Here is a 17,029-nt window from a genome sequence, read left to right as displayed (position 1 = left end):
GTGGAAATGCCTCATGACAAGGAAAAGATGCTCAGTATTGTGTGTGGCCACCACGTGTCTGTATGACCGCCCTACTGTACAACGCCTGGGCATGCTCCTGATGAGGTGGCGGATGGTCTCCTGAGGGATCTCCTCGCAGACCTGGACTAAAGCATCCGCCAACTCCTGGACAGTCTGTGGTGCAACATGATGTTGGTGGATGGAGCGAGACATGATTTCCCAGATGTGCTCAATCAGATTCAGGTCTGGGGAACAGGCGGGCCAGTCCATAGCTTCAATGCCTTCATCTTGCAGGAACTGCTGACACACTCCAGCCACATGAGGTCAGGCATTGTCCTGCATTAGGAGGAACCCAGGGCCAACCGTACCAGCATATTGTCTCACAAGGGGTCTAAGGATCTCATCTCGGCACCTAATGGCAATCAGGCTACCTCTGGCGAGCACATGGAGGGCTGTGCTGCCCTCCAAAGAAATGCCACCCCACACCATTACTGACCCACTGCAAAATCTGTCATGCTGAAGGATGTTGCAGGCAGCAGTTCACTCTCCATGGCGTCTCCAGACTCTGTCACGTCTGTCACATGTGCTCAGTGTGAACCTGCTTTCATCTGTGAAGAACACAAGGTGCCAGTGGCGAATTTGCCAATCCTGGTGTTCTGTGGCAAATGCCAAGCGTCCTGCACGATGTAGGGCTGGGAGCACAACCCCTATTCATGGACGTCGGGCACTCAGACCATCCTCATGGAGTCAGTTTCTAACCATTTGTGCAGACACAACTACATTTGTGGCCTGCTGAAGGTAATTTTGCAGGGCTCTGGCAGTGCTCCTCCTGTTCCTCCTTGCACAAAGGCAGAGGTAGCGGTCCTGCTGCTTGGTTGTTGCCCTCCTACGGCCCCCTCCACGTCTCCTGGTGTACTGGCCTGTCTCCTGGTAGCACCTCCAGCCTCTGGACACTACACTGACAGACACAGCAAACCTTCTTGCCACAACTCGCGTTGATGTGCAATCCTGAATGAGCTGCACTATCTGAGCCACTTGTGTGGGTTGTATAGTCTGTCTTATGCTACCACGAGTGTGAAAGCACAACCAACATTCAAAAGTGACTAAAACATCAGCCAGAAATCATTGGTACTGACTGAGATGTGGTCTCTGGTCCCCATCTGCCGAACCACTCCATTATTGTGTCTTGATAATTGTCAATAATTTCCATCTGTTGTCTATTCCATTTGCACAACAGCATATGAAATTGATTGTCAGTCAGTGTTGCTTCCTAAGTGGACAGTTTGATTTCGCAGAAGTTTGATTTACTTGGAGTTATAGTCTGTTGTTTAAGTGCTCCCGTTATTTTTTTGAGCAGTGTACATTCCAAAAAAAGACTACATTTTACATACATAGTAACATAGGTTTTAAAAGACCTAGGTCCATCAAGTTCAATCTTTCTCCACCAATTATATATTTTTTGTTTCTAACTTATCTATTAGTGATGAGTGAGTGTGCTCGTGTAGCATCTTATCCGAGCTCGCTCAGGTGTTATCCAAGTATCTTGACAAAAAACTGACTGGCACAGCCAGACTAGTGTGAATAGGTGCATAACCAGGAGGAGCTACTTCCAAATACAATATAGAAAATAAGGTTGCACTCTATCATGCTAAGGCATGTCAATGTGGAATATGTGAAATTTGAATAGCAATACGGTTATGGAGTATTAGGAAAAAATATGAGACGCTTAGCATATAACTTGGCCAAATTATATCTGCCCATCAACCATCGTCAAAGTGGTCTCAAAGTCTTATTTTAATTACAGCAGGTCCCTACTTACCCATAAATGCAGGCATTGCTGACAGAGGTGTCCACATTCACCCAGGAATTCAAACATCAGCCTTAGAGAGGTATTCACACAAGTCAGGGACCCATCAGACTTTGAGACCACCTTGACAATGGTTGATGGGCAGATATAATTTGGCCAAGTTATATACTAAGCGTCTTGTATTTTTTCCTTATACACCATAGCCGTATTGCTGTTCAAATTTCACATATTCCAGATTGACATGCCTTAGCATGATAGAGTGCAACCTTATTTTGTATATCCAAGTATCTCGGACGTGCTTGTATATTATGTTCTAATCCCTGCAGCTGCATGATTTGCGTCTGTTAGACAGTCTGAACACGTGTGGGGATCCCCATATCTGTTGCTGCTGTCTGACAGCCAATAAACATGCAGCCGTGGGGACTCGAACATATTATTTGAGCACGCCCAAGATACTTGGATAACACCTGAGCATGCTCGGATAAGAGGCTACCCGAGCAGACTCGCTCATTACTAATAACGTGCAATATTATTTGCACTGAGGAAATCATCCAGCCTTTGTATAAAAGCTGTTATAGTGTCTGCCATTACTACCTCTTGTGGTCGACATTGCACAATCTGACTGCTCTAACTGTAAAGAACTGTAACAACCCTGCTGGCGTCACTGCATGGCCTCCCATCCCCCGCACATCAACTTACTCACTGCTCCGAGTCATGCTGTGAGTTCTGTCTATTGCCAGCCCTGTGCTCTGTGCCTCTGCTCTTCTCTATGTTTCCTGGCTATGTGTGTATAGGGGGGCGGTGCCAGAACTCTCTGGTTCTTATGCAGTCAGGGTGCACCTGTCTAATCTGTCCCTGACCAATCACCTAGAGCCCTTGACTATTTAGTTCCTCCACACCCACTGAAACATTGCCTGTGCAATGTCTATACTTAGTTAGTATCTTGCTGCTGAGGAAGCCAGACCCTGTTCTGTGTATCTCCTTCTCTGTAGGAATACTCTTAGCCTTGCTTTGTGTTCTTTGCCTGCCTGCCAGGAGGCTGAATATCCTGGCCCTTGAATCTTGGTCCCAGTACCTTGTCTGTACTCTGTCCTACCTTAGTCTCCCTTTCTCCTTGTCTGTGGCTTCCTTCCCTGCTGTGTCTTTCCTTGTGTCCTCCCTGTCTGTGCATCTCCATCCTTGCAGCTCTGTCTGTGCATTTGCACCCTTGCAGCTCTGTCTGTGCATCTGCACCCTTGCAGCTCTGTCTGTGCATCTGCACCCTTGCAACGCTGTCTGTGCATCTGCACTCTTGCAGCTCTGTCTGTGCGTCTGCACCCTTGCAGCTCTGTCTGTGCATCTGCACCCTTGCAGCTCTGCCTGCTCGGCTCCCTAGCCACTCTGCCTGCTCGGCTCCCTAGCCGCTCTGCCTGCTCGGCTCCCTAGCCGCTCTGCCTGCTCAGCTCTCTTGCCGCTCTGCCTGCCCGACTCCCTTGCAGCCCAGCCTACTCCGCACTCCTGTGGCTCCGCCTACTCCACACTCCTGCCTATATCCATACCTGCACCTCCTGTGTGAACAGGTCCAAATCCTTTTCCAACATACACCACTCCCTCCTGCCTACACCTGCTGTGTGAACAGGTCCCTATCTGTCCCTTCTCATATCACGCCAGTCTGTCCTGTGTCTCCAAGCCGTGCCTGCTTGCCCTGTGTCTCCAAGCCGTGCCTGCTTGCCCTGTGTCTCCAAGCCGTGCCTGCTTGCCCTGTGTCTCCAAGCCATGCCTGCTTGCCCTGTGTCTCCAAGCCGTGCCTGCTTGCCCTGTGTCTCCAAGCCGTGCCTGCTTGCCCCGTGTCTCCAAGCCGTGCCTGCTTGCCCTGTGTCTTCAAGCCGTGCCTGCCTGCCAGTGTACCAAGCCATGCCTGCTTGCCCTGTGTCTCAGCCGTGTCCACTTGCCCTGTGTCTCAGCCTGCTTGTCACTCGCACCTGTCCAGGTGTCCTGTTCCCGAGTGGGATCAGCAGCCACAGCCAGTCACCACCCTGGAGTGGCACCTGGCAGCTACCTGCTGCACAAGCCTGACCTCACCATCAGAGGCTCCAGTGAAGACCGAGGTAGCTGCCATAGTTACACCCCTTCCAGGGTAGTCTGGTTTGTGGCACAATGGGGCCACAACCCCCCGGCTCGCGCCATTCAGCCAAGGCGCGAGCGTGACAGTTTGCACAGGCCATGGTCCCCACTGAGTCCCATGTCCTTCCGATTGCAGAGCTTGATGAACTTTCTCCCTGCCAGTGTGAGCCACTGGAAGAGTTTGTTCCGCCTTGCCTGGTTCCAATTGTTGAGACTTCTGAACCACTCATAGTCTCCAAGACCATCTATGAGCAGCTCCTGGCCTATGAAGAGCACGAACCAGCAGACCCGCCTAGGTTCTATGGGGACCCCAAAGAGTGCCAAGGGTTCCTGAAAAAGTGCCTGCACTACATCCTGCAGAATTCAGCTTGTTTCCCCTCTGACCGGGTCAAGGTGGGATACATCATGTCCTACCTAGCTGGTGATGCCTTGGTGTGGATCTGTCCCCTTTGGGAAGCAGGGGACCCTGTCGTCATGAGCCTGGGGGCCTTCCTGGTGGCCTTCCGTAAAGTGTTTGACATGCCTCGTCCAGCTGCTCCTGAAAAGTCTTCCCCTCCAAGCTTCCAGAGACAGACCAGACAAGAGGAACCTGTGGGTGAAACGTCTCAACCACCTATGACCGTCCAGCCATCACCTGTTCCACAGTCTGCCGATGCGGCCTCTCGTGCAAGATCCAAGAGGTCTAAAAAGAAGAAGCGGGCAAAGTTGCAGCCGGAATCTGGCCTCTGCCCTGAGAAGCCTGTACTCCAGAACCCTGGGCCAGTAGGAGAGGATGTCCCTGGCGAGAGTCCTCCCTCTCCATTAAAGCCTATGACTGTTTCATTGCCTTCTGGGAGCTTTGGGGTGTTCGAACCACCAGCCATACAGAGTCGGTGTGTGATCTCCATTCTTCAGCTCCAGAACCCAGCGTGGGCATCGTCTAAAGGTGGCAGAGCCCCCTTTGAGAACAGTCTAGTCCTGCAAGGACAACTACAGCTCCAGGTCGGAGCTTTGTATACAAAGAAGTTCGTCTTCCATTGGCTGTCAGGTATGCCCATGGGTCATTCTGAACCAGAGATCCTGGTGCCCATTTATGTTTGGAGACCCAGCAAGGTACCACGCCTAAGACAACCAAGTGACAAGAGGTGTCTGGTTCCCTTGCGTCAGATTCAGCCAGCCAAGTCGTCATCTTTATCCAGTCTGCTGGTCATCGAGTCTAGGGGTGATGACGCCTCCAAAGAGGGCGAAACGGAGGTCTCCTCATCACACATCTCCAGCAATGATGCCAGTGATCTGCTCCCTAGAGCATCTCTGCCTCCTGATTGTCTTCCCCAGGATAAAGGGCTGAAGATGGATCCTGAGTGGATGCCCTCGGCTCCTCTATGGCCAGTGGGTGAAGGTCCCAAGATGGAGCACTACTCATCCTCTAACCTGAAAAAGGGGGCCCAGTTTTTTCTGAGTAACAGGTTGAAATGGCTCCCTGTATGTATGCCTCCAGCTTCCATATGGCAGGTGGATGCAGAGGTGGGAACTGTGGCCTACGTATCTCCGTTGTTCACTCACCTGGAGGAGATCCAATTTTCTTTGGATAATGGGCTAAAAATGGACTGTGTGCAGGTGTCTTCAGTTTCTAGCTGGCCGGCTGATGTAGGGGCGAAGTCTGAAGCTGCCAGGGCCCCGCTTTTTGCCAATCTGGAGGAAGAAGTCTTTGTACCCTCTGTGTTGGAAACTGACTCCCTTGGGCACCAAGAAACCGGGCAATCTGGGATTCCTGATGGCACACATACTCCACCCTACCAGAAGGATGTCGTGTCAACCTGGACTGTGTGTGGTCCCATACTCCTTCTTCAGGTCATTCTGGCAGGTTTGAGGAAGAGGGGCTGTAAAGGGGGGTACTGTAACAACCCTGCTGGCGTCACTGCATGGCATCCCATCCCCAGCACATCAACTTACTCACTGCTCCGGGTCATGCTGTGAATTCTGTCTATTGCCAGCCCTGTGCTCTGTGCCTCTGCTCTTCTGTATGTTTCCTGGCTATGTGTATATAGGGGGGCGGCGCCAGAACGCTCTGGTTCTTATGCATTCAGGGTGCACCTGTCTAATCTGTCCCTGACCATTCACCTAGAGGCCTTGACTATTTAGTTCCGCCACACCCACTGAAACATTGCCTGTGCAATGTCTATGCTCAGTTAGTATCTTGCTGCTGAGGAAGCCAGGCCATGTTCTGTGTATCTCCTTCTCTGTAGGAATACTCTTAGCCTTGCTTTGTGTTCTTTGCCTGCCTGCCAGGAGGCTGAATATCCTGGCCCTTGAGTCTTGGTCCCAGTACCTTGTCTGAACTCTGTCCTACCTTAGTCTCCCTTTCTCCTTGTCTGTGGCTTCTTTCCCTGCTGTGTCTTTCCTTGTGTCCTCCCTGTCTGTGCATCTGCACCCTTGCAGCTCTGTCTGTGCATCTGCACCCTTACAGCTCTGTCTGTGCATCTGCACCCTTGCAGCTCTGTCTGTGCATCTGCACTCTTGCAGCTCTGTCTGTGCATCTGCACCCTTGCAGCTCTGTCTGTGCATCTGCACCCTTGCAGCTCTGTCTGTGCATCTGCACCCTTGCATCTCTGCCTGTGCATCTGCACCCTTGCAGCTCTGCCTGCTCGGCTCCCCAGTCGATCTGCCTGCTCGGCTCCCTAGCCGCTCTGCCTGCTCAGCTCCCTAGCCGCACTGCCTGCTCGGCTCCTTAGCTGCTCTGCCTGCTAAGCTCCCTTGCCGCTCTGCCTGCCCAACTCCCTTGCAGCCCAACCTACTCCGCACTCCTGCGGCTCCGCCTACTCCACTCTCCTGCCTATATCCATACCTGCACCTCCTGTGTGAACAGGTCCAGATCCTGTTCCAACATACACCACTCCCTCCTGCCTACACCTGCTGTGTGAACAGGTCCCTACCTGTCCCTTCCCATATCACGCCAGTCTGTCCTGTGTCTCCAAGCCATGCCTGCTTGCCCTGTGTGTCCAAGCCGTGCCTGCTTGCCCTGTGTCTCCAAGCCATGCCTGCTTGCCCTGTGTCTCCAAGCTGTGCCTGCTTGCCCTGTGTCTCCAAGCTGTGCCTGCTTGCCCTGTGTCTCCAAGCCGTGCCTGCTTGCCCTGTGTCTTCAAGTCGTGCCTGTCTGCCAGTGTGCCAAGCTGTGTCTGCTTGCCCTGTGCCTCTGCCGTGTCCGCTTGCCCTGTGTCTCAGCCTACTTGTCACTCGCACCTGTCCAGGTGTCCTGTTCCCGAGTGGGATCAGCAGCCACAGCCAGACACCACCCTGGAGTGGCACCTGGCAGCTACCTGCCGCGCAAGCCTGACCTCACCATCAGAGGCTCCAGTGATGACCGAGGTAGCTGCCGTAGTTACGCCCCTTCCAGGGTAGTCTGGTTTGTGGCACAGTGGGGCCACAACTCCCCGGCTCGCGCCATTCAGCCAAGGCGCGAGCGTGACAAGAACCCTTTCTTAATTAGCTGCCGAAATCACATTTCTTTCACCCCTAATGAATGCTCCCTGGTCCTCGGTATAGTCATTGGAAGGAATAAGTCATGCGCCGTCCTCTGTACTGACCATACATATATTTATACATGTAAATGAGATCTCCTCTGAGGTGTATTTTTTCTAAGCTAAACAAGCTCAACTTTTCCAGCTTTTCATCATATGAGAGACCTTCCATCCCTTGAAATAATCTAGTTGCCTCCACTGAACTAACTCAAACTTCAGAATATTCTTTGTGGAGCCCAAAACTGGATCCCATATTCTAGATGTGCCCTCACCAGTGATAGAGGGGTAACAATACATTGAGATTGCAGGATGTTATCTGTCTTTTTATTTGCCCTAAAATATTGTTTGCTTTTGCAGCTGCTGCCTGACATTAAGTACTGCCGCTCATCTAATTTGTAACCAGGATACCTAAATCCTTCTCCCGTTCTGTAGTCCCGAGCATACTCCCATTTAATGTATATGCAGCAATAGAATCACTCCATCCGAAGTGCATTACTCTACATTTATCTACATTATATCTCACTTGCCAAGTGTTTGCCCATTCAGACATCTTATCCATATTGTTTTCCAATATTGTAAATGTCAAGGTCAGATTTTACTGTAGCATCCTACATAGTTTGGTGTCGACAGCAAAGACTGTCACTTTACTGTCAATCCCGTCCACAATTTGTGATTTTGGATGGCTTAGTGACAACCTTATAGAGTGCAGTAATGGTGGCCATATTGGTTGTCACCCAGCTTTAACAGAAATAAATACCTTATCATAAATTAATGTGCCGTCAAAGAACTTTGAAGAGGGACATGTCCTGTAGTATTGACTACAACATTTGGATGGCGATCCGTGTAGGTCACCCATGACCAAGAGTCCTGGAAGAGCTGCCCGTGATGGCCAGAGCACAGAGATGTAAATTTAGGAAATGTCTCCGTTTTGTAGAGATCTGTCTTTGGGATTGAGCGGAGCAGATGTGGTGAATTACACCTGACAGTGTCCATGGAAACTGAAGATCCAGCCTTATAAATAAATCAGGAAAACTCAAGGTTTTGTTTTCTTTGTAAATCACAATGGCTCCTCGTTCTGTGGATGTTTATACCAATTCATCAAATCATGTTGAAAATTAAAGGGATTTTCCAGTTCTATCAACCCACAACCTTGCGCTAAAAATGATAAAACATCATCCCCTGCACCAAAATCAGCAACCAGCATTGCCTCTCCGTTGCTGCTCTCCCTGATTGCTTCCAAGCTGCAAAAAGGTGAAATCACAACTACAGTACATGCAACCGTTGCAGCCGATCGATTGCTCACAATGTTTACTTTGGTGTGCTGCTTAGCCAGGTGATTGTCTAAAGTGGTGATGTGTACTCACGTGCCTGCAAACAATCACCAAGAGCGGCGGCGGAGAGGCAGGATGGTTGCTTATCCAAACTTATGAGCTGAAGACACTAGAAACTAGAAAACCTTTTTATACTTTGGGTACAAAATATCTGGATGTTAACAGAATAATGTAATATAGGGGTCAGTACAGAACGCTGAGTTTTAGTGCACCACGTCTTTAACAGCCCGCAGAAATACAAAGGAAAACTCAAAATAACATCATCACCAAGTTCTAATCTATCCAAAACTTTGGTGTGCAGAGTTTTCCTTTCCTTAGAATTTTCCAAGGACAAAGGATAAGTCATCTGGACACACAATCTTGTAATATAAGCCAGTATACACTAAGGATCTGACCCCCCATCTTAAAGGGTTAACAACCTTAAAGGGATATTCCCGCCCAAAGGCTTGAAATTGGCAAGTAAGTGTAGAGGTCAGCCAGGGCCGTAGTCATGGCTGAGTTCATCTGACCTTGTGTGCCCTGGCCTTCCAATACATAAGAATCATACTTCACTGCTATCTTACTTGCCTCTCGGTTGACTGCATCTTCAAGGGCTGTTCTCCATTCTTTATGGTCACCTCTGGCCGCTTCTGAATAAACAGAGACACAGTCCAGGTAGAATGCAATATGTAGAACTTTACTTTCATTCGTAGAACTTTACTTCGCAGCACATCCAGATCTGCTATAACATTTTCAACAGCTTGTAACTTACACGTTACTTCATCTTTCCCAGCACTCCTCTCCCTGACACACTGCACATTTCTGTGTCAGACCAACTTCAACGGCTCCTCAGCGTCCTCCCTGGTCAGCCTCACTGCATACGGGTGTTCCCTCAGCCATTTTGCCCCAGTTCTGAGGGCATCAGCCCAAGCAATGACCTGCCACATGGCGAGCGACCTGCCCTGCGGTGTTGCAGTGACTTTTCCTGTGTTCCAAGTACCTGTAGAAACTGTTGCTGTACTTTCTGAGACTATGCTGTCCCACTGATTCTGGAGTGCTGGGTTCCACTTTGAACAATGCGGGGTACTGAGTAGCTCGGGCATTTAGCCTACCCGAGTACTATGGGCTACCTAGCCCGGACTGAATCTAACAGAAACTATCCCAGCCTTAAACACAGCTAACCCCTCCTATATTAACTATTCTACTCCCTATTAACCTACTGCTCTATACTATATACACTATTATGTTGCCATCTAGTGGCCTACACATACAGTCATATGTTAAAGTTTGGGCACCCCTATTAATGTTAACCTTTGTTCTTTATAACAATTTTGTTTTTTGTAACAGCTATTTCAGTTTCATATTTCTAATAATTGATGGACTCAGTTATATTTCTGGATTTAAATGAGGTTTATTGTACTAACAGAGAATGTGCAATCTGCATTTAAACAAAATTTGACCGGTGCAAAAGTATGGGCACCTCAACATAAAAGTGACATTAATATTTCGTAGATCCTCCTTTTGCAAAAATACCAGCCTCTAGTCGCTTCCTGTAGCTATTGATGAGCTCCTGGATCCGGGATGAAGGTATTTGTGACCATTCCTGTTTACAAAACAATTCCAGTTCAATTAAATTTGATGGTCGCTGAGCATGGACAGCCCGCTGCAAATCATCCCACAGATGTTCAATGATATTCAGGTCTGGGGACTGGGATGGCCATTCCAGAACATTGTAATTGTTCCTCTGCATGAATACCTGAGTAGATTTGGCGCGGTGTTTTGGATCATTGTCTTGCTGAAATATCCATCCCCTGCGTAACTTCAACTTCGTCACTGATTCTTGCACATTATTGTCAAGAATCTGCTGATACTGAGTTGAATCCATGCGACCCTCAACTTTAACAAGATTCCCGGTGCCGGCATTGGCCACACAGCCCCAAAGCATGATGGAACCTCCACCAAATTTTACTGTGGGTAGCAAGTGTTTTTCTTGGAATGCTGTGTTTTTTAGCCTCCATGCATAACGCCTTTTGTATGACCAAACAACTCAATCTTTGTTTCATCAGTCCACAGGACCTTCTTCCAAAATGTAACTGGCTTGTCCAAATGTGCTTTTGCATACCTCAGGCGACTCTGTTTGTGGCGTGCTTGCAGAAACGGCTTCTTTCGCTTCACTCTCCCATACAGCTTCTCCTTGTGCAAAGTGCGCTGTATTGTTGACCGATGCACAGTGACACCATCTGCAGCAAGATGATGCTGCAGGTCTTCGGAGGTGGTCTGTGGATTGTCCTTGACTGTTCTCACCATTCTTCTTCTCTGCCTTTCTGATATTTTTCTTGGCCTGCCACTTCTGGGCTTAACAAGGACTGTACCTGTGTTCTTCCATTTCCTTACTATGTTCCTCACAGTGGAAACTGACAGGTTAAATCTCTGAGACAACTTTTTGTATCCTTTCCCTGAAAAGCTATGTTGAATAATCTTTGTTTTCGGATCATTTGAGAGTTGTTTTGAGGAGCCCATGATGCCACTCTTCATAGGAGAATCAAATAGGAGAACTACTTGCAAGTGGCCACCTTAAATACCTTTTCCCATGATTTGATACACCTGGCTATGAAGTTCAAAGCTCAATGAGGTTACAAAACCAATTTAGTGCTTCAGGAAGTCAGTAAAAAGTAGTTATGATGAGTGTTCAAATCAAGAAAATGATAAGGGTGCCCATACTTTTGCATCGGTCAAATTTTGTTTAAATGCAGATTGCACATTTTCTGTTAGTACAATAAACCTCATTTGAATCCAGAAATATAACTGAGTCCATCAGTTATTAGATATATGAAACTGAAATAGCTGTTGCAAAAACCAAAATTGTTATAAAGAAAAAAGGTTAACATTAATAGGGGTGCCCAAACTTTAACATATGACTGTATATTACACTCTCCCTATATATAACATATACAATAAAGTCACAAGACCACTAAAATAGAAGTGTACAAAACATAGTATAATATACACAGATTCATTACAAGACAATTACTACAGACATTTGTACATTTTAAACCGGGACGTGTTTGAGGGGACCGGATGGCTTTTTTGTGACCCCCTTACATAAGAATCCATTTTCTATTGGAAAAAGCTGTCCTGCGGATACATACGTGGCTTTTATTGCAATTCTTCTATATTGACATGTCAGAAAATAATGTGGATGAATCATGAATCATCATATCCTTAGTTGGATTGGGGGGTCTCAGTTTTAGATTTTGGCTCAGGTATTGTCATAGTTGGTTGGAATTGTGGACTACTACCCCTACCAGTTCCATGTCTCAGTGACCTATCAGACAACTACTACAAGTATAATTCCATCTTCATAAACTGGATGTGCAATTTTCCAGTTCTGTTACCTCCTATTATGTTTAGTGCTTCTCCTCCGATGTTCCATGATGCTTTCATGTCATTAGTAATTTCCGTGAGTACAGCAGCTGCAGCCCACCAAAGCTGCCCCCCAGCGTGAGATGACTTGCGTCATTTGCTACAATTGGAAGAAATACATCAAAGCTGCTGCAGCACCTCGCTGTGCGGCCAGGAGAGACAGAACAGGTAACAGCTATTATTATGCAACACAGGGGGCAGCCAAATCCTAACATAGGTCATCAGCCCATATCGGTCAGACTGATCAGGGGCTACTGCTCCCACCATGTCTATGCCTCTTTATTCTGGGGTCATGGAATACCTGCACTTCCTGCTAATTTTTTTTGCTATCCAGCAATATTAATGACTACAAGTCTCAGCAAGCAGGAATAGTGAGCTGTGATATGTATTCTCACTGACAGGAACAGATGCGGCAGCTGCTGATACAGTTATAGCAGAGCTGGGTTTGTCATTTTTGACACTACATTGTATATGGGTTAGGACTATTTTATATTTACTTGTATTCCTATGTAATCAGATAACAAACACTTTGTTACATTACCATTTATCGTACCCAATGCCAAACTTAAGCACTACTGCAGCTGAAAACAGATTGGATCTGCTCCATGTGTTATGTTGTATCTACAGTTGTGGCCAAAAGTATTGACACCCCTGCAATTCTGTCAGATAATACTCAGTTTCTTCCTGAAAATGATTGCAAACACAAATTCTTTGGCATTATTATCTTCATTTAATTTGTCTTAAATGAAAAAACACCAAAGAGAATGAAGCAAAAAGCAAAACATTGATCATTTCACACAAAACTCCAAAAATGGGCCAGACAAAAGTATTGGCACCCTCAGCCTAATACTTGGTTGCAATACCTTTAGCTAAAATAACTGCAACCAACCGCTTCCGGTAACCATCAATGAGTTTCTTACAATGCTCTGCTGGAATTTTAGACCATTCTTCTTTGGCAAACTGCTCCAGGTCCTTGATATTTGAAGGGTGCCTTCTCCAAACTGCCATTTTTAGATCTCTCCACAGGTGTTATATGGGATTCAGGTCTGGTCTCATTGCTGGCCACCTTAGAAGTCTCCAGTGCTTTCTCTCAAACCATTTTCAGGTGCTTTTTGAAGTGTGTTTTGGGTCATTGTCCTGCTGGAAGACCCATGACCTCTGAGGGAGACCCAGCTTTCTCACACTGGGCCCTACATTATGCTGCAAAATTTGTTGTTAGTCTTCAGACTTCATAATGCCATGCACATGGTCAAGCAGTCCAGTGCCAGAGGCAGCAAAGCAACCCCAAAACATCAGGGAATCTCCGCCATGTTTGACTGTAGGGACCGTGTTCTTTTTCTTTGAATGCCTCTTTTTTTCTCCTGTAAACTCTATGTTGATGCCTTTGCCCGAAAAGCTCTACTTTTGTCTCATCTGACCAGAGAACATTCCTCCAAATCGTTTTAGGCTTTTTCAGGTAAGTTTTGGCAAACTCCAGCCTGGCTTTTTTATGTCTCGGGGTAAGAAGTGGTGTCTTCCTGGGTCTCCTACCATACAGTCCCTTTTCATTCAGACGCCGACGGATAGTACGGGTTGACACTGTTGTACCCTCGGACTGCAGAGCAGCTTGAACTTGTTTGGATGTTAGTCGAGGTTCTTTATCCAACATCCGCACAATCTTGCGTTGAAATCTCTTGTCAGTTTTTCATTTCCGTCCACATCTAGGGAGGTTAGCCACAGTGCCATGGGATTTAAACTTCTTGATGACACTGTGCACGTTAGACACAGGAACATTCAGGTCTTTGGAGATGGACTTGTAGCCTTGAGATTGCTCATGCTTCCTCACAATTTGGTTTCTCAAGTCCTCAGACAGTTCTTTGGTCTTCTTTCTTTTCTCCATGCTCAATGTGGTACACACAAGGACACAGGACAGAGCTTGAGTCAACTTTAATCCATGTCAACTGGCTGCAAGTGTGATTTAGTTATTGCCAACACCTGTTAGGTGCCACAGGTAAGTTACAGGTGCTGTTAATTACACAAATTAGAGAGGCATCACATGATTGTTCGAACAGTGCCAATACTTTTGTCCACCCTCTTTTTTATGTTTGGTGTGGAATTATATCCAATTTGGCTTTAGGACAATTCTTTTTGCGTTTTTTCATTTAAGACAAATTAAATGAAGATAATAATACCAAAGAATTTGTGTTTGCAATCATTTTCAGGAAGAAACTGAGTATTATCTGACATAATTGCAGGGGTGTCAATACTTTTGGCCACAACTGTATCTATAAATAATAATAATAATATTAATAATAATATTAATAATAATGATAATAACAATAATAATAATAATAGTATTATAGTCCAGTAATTTCTTGCTATTTTTGAGATTTTGCTGATAAAATGTTAAGTAATTATACATTTCATCTCCTATTGTACCACACATAAAGAGGTAGCAAAGCTGGATTTGTCATTCACCTATTCCATTCCTTTTGTGCAATGGGGTAAAGAACTGAATTATGATATTGCAGAAGCTTATGATTACATATGTCATCTTTGTATAGTTGCGTCAAATGACGAATTCAGCAATGCTACATCTGTAGTTAATGTCTAAATTCACCATAAATATGTAATTTTTTTATCTGGTGTAAATACCGCCATTCTCCTGAATCCGGCGATGTTTTCCTTTTGTTCCTGCTCCTCTCCGTTCCTGAAATATGTCCCTATCTTTACATAAATCTAGTGTTTTTAGCCAAGTGGGAGTGGTCATCCACACTTCTCTGTGGGCGTTTTCTTGTGGGACATGCCCAGTTTTCTTAAAAAGACTAAATTTATGTCCAGAGAAGAGAGGCTTTATTTTGGGAATGGAGAGGAGCAGAAAGAAAAGAAAAAAGAAGCCGGATTGAGGAGAACGGCAACATTTACACCAGTGAAAATAATAATTATTTATGCTAAGTGACAGGCCCCCCATGAAAAGGGATTTCAGATGTTATGTGCATGGTCTATCCTTAGTTTATCCCTTCTATGTGTAATGGGGTAACTCCACATATCAGGAGATCAGTAGTAACTGACCCAGTGCCATCCATGCCTGTGTGACTGTATCCATTACTGCAGCTGCAGATGGACAAGTGTGGCACTGTGTCATCATCCATGCCTGTGTCACTGTGTCTGGTGCCGCTGTAAGGGTGGATTGGACTGTTGCGTTCCTACCCTTGAATACACCAATTGCGTCATGTGTATTACGTCTTGCATTTTTGTATATATTGTGTCTTGTGATATGTTCCTGTGTGATGTAGCAATGTAAGATAAGTAATGTTGGTAATGTATAGTGTAGGGCATAGTGTACAGTATAGGATGTGGTAGTGAAGGGATATATCGTTTAGGATTTAACACATAAGACAGGTAGTATTAGATAGTTGACTGTAGTTAGGTAGTGACATTAGGGTAAGTTAGCTTTAATGTTTGTGACAAGCCCATAGTGGGAGGGCTTAGTGTTAGGGCGAGTGACTGCTTCCTGTAGCTAGATAGGGTTGAGTTCAAGTAAAAGTAGGAAAAGTTATGTGAGCAGTGCTGGCATTTGGGTGAACTACAGGAAAAGGACAAGGGAGTAGCACGACCTGGAACTGACTGAAGACAGAGTGGCCTTCCACAGAAAAGAGGTCACCAACACCAAGCCAGGACTCACACTTTCATGTAGTGTGACATTGCGTAAAAGGAGACGAGTGCTTCACCTGCGGCTGCAACTCTGTGCCGCGCTACACTACAACGGTAGATGGACAAGTGTGGCATTGTGTCATCATCTTTCTCTTTGTGACTCTGTCTATTAATATAAGAAAGGCACTGTGTCATTATCCATGCCTGTGTGACTGTGTCTGGTACTGCAGCTGCAGTGCCAGACATGGCCAGATGGACAAAGTGGCGCTGTGTCACTAACTTTGCTTGGTGACGGAAGAAACAGCCACATCCAGAGGGAGAACAGTGGCGAATAGTGCGGTGGAAGACCACCATTATTTCGTCTGATCCTGAAGGTCATGAGATGAGACACGCTCTATCACATTTTTCAGCTTTCCCTTAGGATTGGCTCTCAATGTTATTTCACTTTTAAACCTTTCACGTGAAATTTATAAAATTTCCTTTCACTTAATTCTAAATTTCACATTTTTGTAGAGAACAATAACAGTAATCAGATATTACACTGATGTATCTGCCAGTCCTAATAATCTAATTTTCCTGGTCAGATTCCGAGAATTTATGAAGGTGAGAATTTTATCTTAAAGAAGAAAAAAGTAGGAAAAAACATAAATTAACTCCTTGTGTGCACGCAAGGATCTCCGGGGTCCGTCAGATAACTCTATCCACTTACAGATTGTCACATTTCAGTGGTGCACAATGTACGAATACACCATTGTATCATTTCAAACAAGTGACCTGAGGAAAAAATGACTTTATTGTAGATGGTTTGGCCCACAAGGATCTGATTGCTTTTTCTTTTCTGTGTCCTTTTAGCCCTGACAGTGACATACGATTTATTACATCTCTTGTGCCCCCTTTGGAATTAAACTAGAAAGCCACAGGATGCCAACAGTGTTTTATTTGAAGTCACGTTAGCACCTAGGATGCATTCAAGTCAGACGTTTCTTCTCGAAGGGTAAAAGATGTTCTCGGAATGACGATGGCTTTAGGGTTCACGTTTTTTGAAAGTGTTCTTCTCCCTTTAGGCTATTTAAACAACTACTGAGTAAAACTCAGAGACGGGTTCTGCGCCAAATGTGGTATATTCTGTGTGAAGCACAACACAATGGAACAACGGCAAAGACCTCATCGTTTTATGCAGATAGGGAAATGCTTTTCATAGAAGCTTGGAGACCGCTTTTGGCCCCAGAATAAAACTGAAGCTTCCTTTTAAGATG

The 17,029-nt window shown here is 46.1% G+C and overlaps 1 protein-coding gene across 5 annotated transcripts in view; it reads left to right on the top strand.

Annotated features, from left to right (window-relative positions):
* Window positions 1-17,029, top strand: part of CAMTA1 (calmodulin binding transcription activator 1) — a 2,204,257-nt gene that overhangs the window by 1,513,771 nt on the left and 673,457 nt on the right. The gene's annotated exons all lie outside the window — the stretch shown is intronic.

The sequence above is a fragment of the Dendrobates tinctorius genome, unplaced genomic scaffold (genome assembly GCF_039654945.1).
Source record: "Dendrobates tinctorius isolate UK_male_01 unplaced genomic scaffold, ASM3965494v1 ptg000326l, whole genome shotgun sequence".
Classification (NCBI taxonomy): domain Eukaryota; kingdom Metazoa; phylum Chordata; class Amphibia; order Anura; family Dendrobatidae; genus Dendrobates; species Dendrobates tinctorius.
Note: the sequence above shows the minus strand (reverse complement) of the source record. Positions and strands in the feature narration are given on the sequence as shown.